This window comes from Corvus brachyrhynchos, unplaced genomic scaffold (genome assembly GCF_000691975.1).
Source record: "Corvus brachyrhynchos isolate BGI_N302 unplaced genomic scaffold, ASM69197v1 scaffold76, whole genome shotgun sequence".
NCBI lineage: Eukaryota > Metazoa > Chordata > Aves > Passeriformes > Corvidae > Corvus > Corvus brachyrhynchos.
The window spans coordinates 2,601-10,262 of record NW_008238631.1 but is presented as its reverse complement, the minus strand read 5'-3'; the positions used below and the strand labels follow the sequence as shown (position 1 = coordinate 10,262).

Here is a 7,662-nt window from a genome sequence, read left to right as displayed (position 1 = left end):
GCTGTGAAGAAAAAAACCTGGGAAAGTGTTAGAGTCCTCCCTTTGGTCTCCTCGGAGCTGGGGCTTGGGCCAGGGCCAGGCCCTCTGTGCTTGGTGGAAAGTCCTCCCAATGTGTTCTGATATTGAAGCAGTCCACAGAAAAAGGGAAAAAATACAAAATTCCAGCTGAAATTCGAGGGAAGGAAAAAAAGTTCAACTCTCGGTCTCTCTCCAGAGGAAAAAAAAACTGGCTGAAAGCTGGCTGGGAAAAAAAAAAAAATTCACTATCTCTGTGTGACCTTGAACAAGCTACAAACTGCTTTGAAAAAGTTTTGCTCAGTTTTTCCTTCCTCCTCTCAAGCTCAGTTTAAAAGCATAGAAAGGCACAAGAATTAATTTCTGGGCATAGGGCAGCGATATGGGATACACATCATAAAGTCACCCCAAGACATTCCACCCCTTATCCCATATTGTTGGCTCAATGCCTAAACGAATATATTCTAATTCTACACACAGGTTGCGATGGGATTATTGTACACTGCGCACCAGTGTCAGCCAAGGCATCATATTTTTGTGGTTCTGATGTACCAGGCCAACAAATCCACACAGTCCAAAAAACACGGTTTTCCCTGACCTCTACCTGGCTAGAGGCCGGGCCCCTCTATGCCTGGTTATCCTTCTTTCCCTGGGCCTGCATCTTAGAGGTTCCTTCATGGGAATCGGACACGTCATCGTCTTTTCCATCATTTCCAGCGGTTTGGCTACAGGCAACTGGAGCTACTTCCTTTTTGGTAGAACTTCCTTTCTGAGACTTGCGCTCCTTCAATTCACTCACTGGTGCTGCCAGAGCAGAGGTTGGTTTTCCACCCCACCTCTTCATGTCTTCCCCACTGTCACACAGGAATTTCCACAGCCCACTTCGTGGGATGTTCATTCTCTCTGGGGAACATCCGCGTTTGGTATCAGAATCTCTGATCTGTACTGTCGAGATTTGGAGAAGGCACTCTTTAATCTCCTTGAGTTCCTGATGATTCTTCTCCATTGTATCTCACATTTTCTGCAGACGTGTTTCCACAGCTGAGACTCTTGCATGTGTTGGGCCATGCACGGCATCTGCATATGCTTGGAGCTTCACTGCCATATCCTGCACAGTCTCATTCGCACCGTAGTCCGGTTTCATTATTGCTAAAGCAGAAGCCTATTCTTGCGGCCCAAGTCATATGAGTTTTCACCACATGAATGGAATAACTCTGGCCCAGTCTGGACTCCTTAATCCTGAGTCATCTGTGAAGACAATCTCTACCACCATGAGTTCTCTCAGGCACTGAATCCCTTGTTCTATGGTCTTCCACTGGGTTTGCTGCATGTAGAGATCATCTCCACACATATATCTTTCAATCGCGCCTGTCAAAACCCGTCTCCAGACACTGGCAGAGTCAGCCTCCCTTATCATTGCTTGGTCGATCACTGGGTCACATGACAGGGATCCCAAATGCCTCGCTTCAGCACCGTCCAGCATCACATCATCACCTGCAGCATCCCAAATATGGACCATCCAACTTATTATGGATTCATCAGTCCGTCGAGTGTAGTCCTTTCTTAAGCTGTGAAGGTCCTTTAGGCACATGGACTCAGTAATGGTTTCTGTTCCTGAGTCAGTTGGTGGTTTTGAGGTTCCTTCCCCTGCATTATCCTCATCTTTCACTGGGCGATCAGTTTTGGTTGTGTGTTTTTTCCTCGTGACAGGAGCCACTGTCAGTGGCTTAGACTCTCCATCTGGTTTGGGCTTGCTGTCTCGTTTATCTGCAGCCTGACTGGGGTGTCTGCAGGCTTTGCTAATTTATCTTCCTGCCTCTCTACCTTTACCTGCTGCAATGTGCGATAGGCATATGCCAAAGCCCAACATATTGCAAGGAACTTGTTCTAATTAGAATTGTCATTGTATTTCAGATATTTTGCCACCTCAGCTGGTTTCTGAACTTGTTCGGGGGGAAATTGCAAACCATTGGGTCAGAGAATTTCTTCAGGATTTGGCCCATATCCTCCCATTCCTCACACCACTCAGGATGTTCCACCTCTGGGTCAGGTGTCTCAGCAGTCACCCTGGAAATCTGAGCTCTCATTCTAGACAAGCTGCGAACCACATAGAGGAACCTTACCAGATAAAATACCAGGAAGGTGGTCTCTTTAACATCCAGGGGAAACTGAACACTCTCAAAAGATAACCTATCAAATTTAAAGGGAAGGGAAACCCCGACTCCTCCTCCTCCTCTAACAATCTGGGTGCAATTACTAATAAATTCCCAAAACAGGCTACTGAAGCTAGGACTGGGGTTAGGAGGGAGAAACCACATATCATACACACCTCGAACGGCTGCCTGTACCTCTGTCAACTTCTTATAAATCATTATCACTGAGCACAGCAAAATCGAAATCCGAATTTGTGTCCCTGCTCTGCAAAAATTCCTTATCAAGGATAAGATCGGACCAAGCTGTGGATAGGCAAATGAGCCTAGGGACCAGAAAGGCACTAGTACCTTAAACAAGCCTATGGACCAGAAATACATGAATATATCAAGCCAGAGAAACGTTATGAACTCAACCAGCATGGTGACTATTTTACCCCAACACAGAATAAGTAAATTTAAACCAAAATGTAATTAGCACTGACTTTTCACTTTCCTCCGAACCACGCAGTTGGGCGCCACTAAATTTGTTCTGGTTTGGTCAAATTTAGAGATGTATCCTCTGAGAGAAGGCACAACCACCCCTCCCCCACCAGGTTCAGGAAAAAACAAATTTTCCTCGAAGGAAAGTGAAAGAGATAAAAACTATTTATTTACCAAACACATGGGAGAAGGAAAATAATGCGAAATAATAAAATCCTTTGCTGTGAAGAAAAAAACCTGGGAAAGTGTTAGAGTCCTCCCTTTGGTCTCCTCGGAGCTGGGGCTTGGGCCAGGGCCAGGCCCTCTGTGCTTGGTGGAAAGTCCTCCCAATGTGTTCTGATATTGAAGCAGTCCACAGAAAAAGGGAAAAAATACAAAATTCCAGCTGAAATTCGAGGGAAGGAAAAAAAGTTCAACTCTCGGTCTCTCTCCAGAGGAAAAAAAAACTGGCTGAAAGCTGGCTGGGAAAAAAAAAAAAATTCACTATCTCTGTGTGACCTTGAACAAGCTACAAACTGCTTTGAAAAAGTTTTGCTCAGTTTTTCCTTCCTCCTCTCAAGCTCAGTTTAAAAGCATAGAAAGGCACAAGAATTAATTTCTAGGCATAGGGCAGTGATATGGGATACACATCATAAAATCACCCCAAGACAAGGGGTGTTTTGGTTTTTCGCTGGCTCTGATGTGTTCTATGTGGTGTTCTGGCGACGGCAGCAACAGCCAAGGCTCCAGTAAGCAGCCGGGAGGTGCTCCATCCGGAGAGAGGGAGGAGGTGGGGTCCCGGGTTTCCCCTGAGTTACCCAGGCAGATGGTGAGGGTCTCTCTCCCAGCAAGGGCAGATGCTGAAAAGTCCCAGTCCAATGGCGACTCATGTGAGCAGTGGCCCACTGATGGCAAAGAGAAATGGCAAGGAAGGCTCAGGTGTAGCAGGGAGTTCCCCTGGGCAGAAGCCCCACACCAAAAATCCACAGTCGTCCGTCCTCCAAACCGGGCAAAGACTTACCCACCCGCAGCTCAGTAACTGCCAAAAAACCAACCTGCTTCTCCCCCTCCTTTGGAAATACTCACAGCTCTTAGCCAGCTAGGCTCATAGTTCAGTGCCTTAGAAAGCCTCGAGCAGCCTAGAGGTTACACGGGCGATCTGGCACTTCAGTAGCTCTAAAGACGGCAAGCGGTAGCTGCAAAGCTAATACCACTAGTAGAAGCAAAGCAGTAGAAATATAGCCCTTGGCTTATCCCTTAATCCTGCAATTGAATGCTTTCAGTCAGAGACAGAGACACACAGAAGTTGTTCACAGAAGGGAGCAGAGCCAAAGAGGGCGGGCCCACTCTGAGCTCTCTCTTTTATTCACAAGAAGGGAAAGGGGAGAGCTAGGGGCGGACCCAGGGTAACTGGCCAATCAGACACTGCTCCAGAGTTTGAGTTACTTTCAGTTTTGCACTAGCTTTGGAACAAAGGGATTTCAGAGCACATGGCTGTTTGACCAGTCTCGGGGAGGGGGAGGGGCGGCTCTCTCTGAGCAGGCAGCAACATCGTCCCCCAGGCATGACTCCTAAATTCTCATTTCCCTTGGCCGAGTCATTAGTGTGGTATGTAAGAGTGCTCAGCCATGTCTTTTTTTCCTTAATTACCCCTATTTGTTTCCCAGACAACCCCCTCCTCTCACAGGGTCTTTCTTTCAGATGGGAAAAAAATTCCCTGAAGAACCCAAACCCACAACAGAATAGTATTCCCCAATTTAGTACTCCTGCTAAAACCACACTGCCGCTAGTTCTCCCTCCCCCTCCAATTGAAAGCACAAAAGGCAGAGATCACGGGTTGATATAAGAACAATTTAGTGGAAACAGCAATGAGATAAGAAAATTAACAGTAACAGAACGGCCAACAATATTAATAACAAAAGGTATAAGACAAAGAAATTATTTACATGAAAAGTCCACAACAATACTGACTGGCTCTTCCCATCACGCTTTCTCCGGAACAGAAACCATGCCCTTCTTGGAAGCGAGAGTCCCTTTCCCTTGTACCTGGCAATGACATGAGGTGGTATCAAATAACATTAGGGTCAGGCCATGCCCCCTCAGCCACACCCCCTCTCAGCTATTGCAAAAAATTAACTGTCCTTGGCCAAAACCAGGACAGGTGGGTAGAGCCAGAGTCAACCCACCACAGTCTTTTTGGTGCCCATGATGCTTTTCCTTGGTCTTAAAATCAAGAATCATACACGGTTAGAAGGGGAAAAGGGATTTTACTTTGGTATTTATTTTAAGGATTCTTAGGTGCACACGTCCAGGTCAAATGCACTGAAATGCACCCCGCAAAAATTGCATACCCCCAAAAGATCTGGTATAACATTATAGGTTTTACTAATTAGCATATATATCAAAAATTCCCCAATAAGAGGCTTGAATGAGCCCCCCTCCGCAAGGAGCCTTCCCCTGGATGGTTCTAGCTTAGCTTACAGAATGTGTTCTGGAAAGGACCTTGGGGTCTGGGGCACACTATCCTCTACCTATGAAGCTTCTAAAATGTTTAGTCTCTCAGCTTGACAAGCAAGTCCAAGAATGTAGGCAAAAAGCACTAAGAATACAGAAGCTGTAAAAAGGTATAACAGGGGTATAAAAGAAAAGAAAAAATCTTCATGGCATCACCCAAACCCAAGAATCATGAAGAATTTGAGATAAGGATAGTAACTGAGAGAGGTAAAGGGAAAAACATGAACTGAACAATGTTAGAGAGTTGAATGATCATGGGGAAATTTTGTTTTAATTGTGGTGAAGGGACAATAGGTGGATTTTGTGTAAATTGTCCACTTTTGTTCAGTGTTGTGATGATGTTATTTTGATTTTTGGTTTCGTTTAGTTTGGTTGGTTATTTTTGTTGATGTGTTGATGTAAGTGAAGGTTGTGTGATGACCTAGATAATCTGTGTTGGTAAACAACAGGTCCAGTAATGCTTCTGTGGTCAGGCTGTCTGTCACCTGGATTAAGGCACATTCCTTAAACAACTGAAAGTTCAGTCTCCTTAAATTCAGGATCCTGACTCTACTTTTAACCTGGCCCATATCCCTCAAGATCATGAGTTCCATCAGGGCATGATCACTGCAGCCCAAGGTGCCACCAATCTTGACATCTCTAATTAGTTCATCTGTTGGTGAGAGACAGGTCCAGTAATGCTGCTCCTCTCATCAGGCTGTCTATCATCTGGATTAAAAAAATATTCTCAGTGCACTCCAAGAGTCTGCTGGCCGGCTTACAGCATACTGTGCTGCTTTTCCAGCAGATGTCAGTGTGACCGAAGGCCCCCAGGAGGATGAGAGCCTGTGTGTGATGTTTCCTGTAGCTGAAGTAAGAACACTTTGTCAACAGGCTCCCCTTGATCAGGTGGCCTGTAGTAAACACCAACCACAAGGTTTCTTTTGTTGGCTTGGCCTCTAATTTTTACTAGTAAGCTTTCCAGATGTTCACCACTGGTTTTCAAAGACAGCTCTGTGCAGTTAATCCATATTTTTACATGGAGAGCAACCCACTCACACCTCCTTCCTTGCCTATTCTTTCTGAACAGTTTATAACCATCAGTTGCAGTGTTCCAGTTGTGCAGTTTCTCCCACCACATTTAAGAAATAGCAATTAGATCATAGTTTCCTATCTGCACAGTGGCTTCCATCTTTTCCTGTTTGTTACCCATGCTGCATGCATTGCTATAGAGACACTTTGGTGGGCCTATTGACCTCGTCACCTTTTTAGAGGAACACAACCTAATTCCTTCATGGCTTTTCTCAAGTTTTTCCCTCTTGGTTCACAGAATCACAGAATCACAGAATCAATTAGGTTGGAAAAGACCTCTGAGATCATTGGGTCCAACCTATGACCTAACACCACCTTGTCAACTAGACCACGGCACTAAGTGTCACGTCCAGTCTTTCCTTAAACACCTCCAGGGACAGTGACTCCACCACCCCGCCAGGCAGCCCATTCCAATATCTGATCACTCTTTCAGTGAAGAAATTCTTCCTAATGTCCAGCCTAAACTTCCCCTAGCAGAGCTTAAGACTATGTCCTCTTGTCCTATTGCTAGTTGCCTGGGAGAAGAGGCCGACGTCCACCTGGCTACAACCTCCTTTCAGTTATAGAGAGCAATAAGGTCACCCCTGAGCTTCCTCTTCTCCAGCCTAAAGAACCCCAGCTCCCTCAGCTGTTCTTCATAGGACATGTGCTCTAGACACTTCACCAGTTTTGTTGCCCTTCTCTGGACCCACTGCAGCACCTAAGTGTCCTTCCTGAATTGAGAGGCCCAGAACTGGACACAGTACTCAAGGTGTGGCATCACCAGTTCCAAGTACAGGAGAAGAATCACTTCCCTAGTCCTGCTGGCCACACTATTCCTGATACAGGCTAGGATGCCATTGGCCACATGGGCACACTGCTAGCTCATGTTCAGCCATGTCTTGGTTTGAAAAACAGGTGTTTGCTAAGGAAGGCAGGAGCCTCCTTGGAATGGAAAATGTAACCCTCCCCTTCCCTCCGAATTATTATAATTTTGAAATTAAGGGGCTTTCAGGCTAAGATATGAGAATAGGAATAACAGTTCTTTACTAGCATGTATAACAAGGAAACAAACAACCATAACTATGGCAGTAACAACAAACAGAACCAGAAAACCAGTAACAGCCTTCTGGGCGCAGGCACTTTCCCGGTGTAGCTGTGGTTACAGCTGGCTGGGGCACTGGAAGGCTCCCGGTGGGCAGGGAAGATGCAATGATTCCCCTGCAGCTGCAGGGGGCACTCCGGTGTGAGCGCAGGGAGCACGCAGTAATGGCAGACTTGACCAAGACGGGAAGGGAGGAAAGAAAGGCTTGCTTTACAAACTCCCAGGGGCAGCCAATCCTGGTGTCCCAGCAGGACTCTCGTGAGCAGCAAGCTGGAACGGCAGGAATGAGCAAAAATCCTGGGTAGTAGATGAGATATATCAACCTCCACAGCTGTAGCGGGAACCATGAGACCTCTTGGCAGGAAG

At 46.1% G+C, this 7,662-nt stretch overlaps 1 long non-coding RNA gene across 1 annotated transcript; it reads right to left on the bottom strand.

Moving 5' to 3' along the window:
- Positions 1-2,005: 2,005 nt before the first annotated feature.
- Positions 2,006-2,931, bottom strand: LOC108447389. The gene is made up of 2 exons (XR_001862934.1): positions 2,886-2,931; positions 2,006-2,112 (listed from the first exon to the last, which is right to left on the bottom strand). It is a non-coding gene; the product is annotated as an uncharacterized LOC108447389 (long non-coding RNA).
- Positions 2,932-7,662: the final 4,731 nt, after the last annotated feature.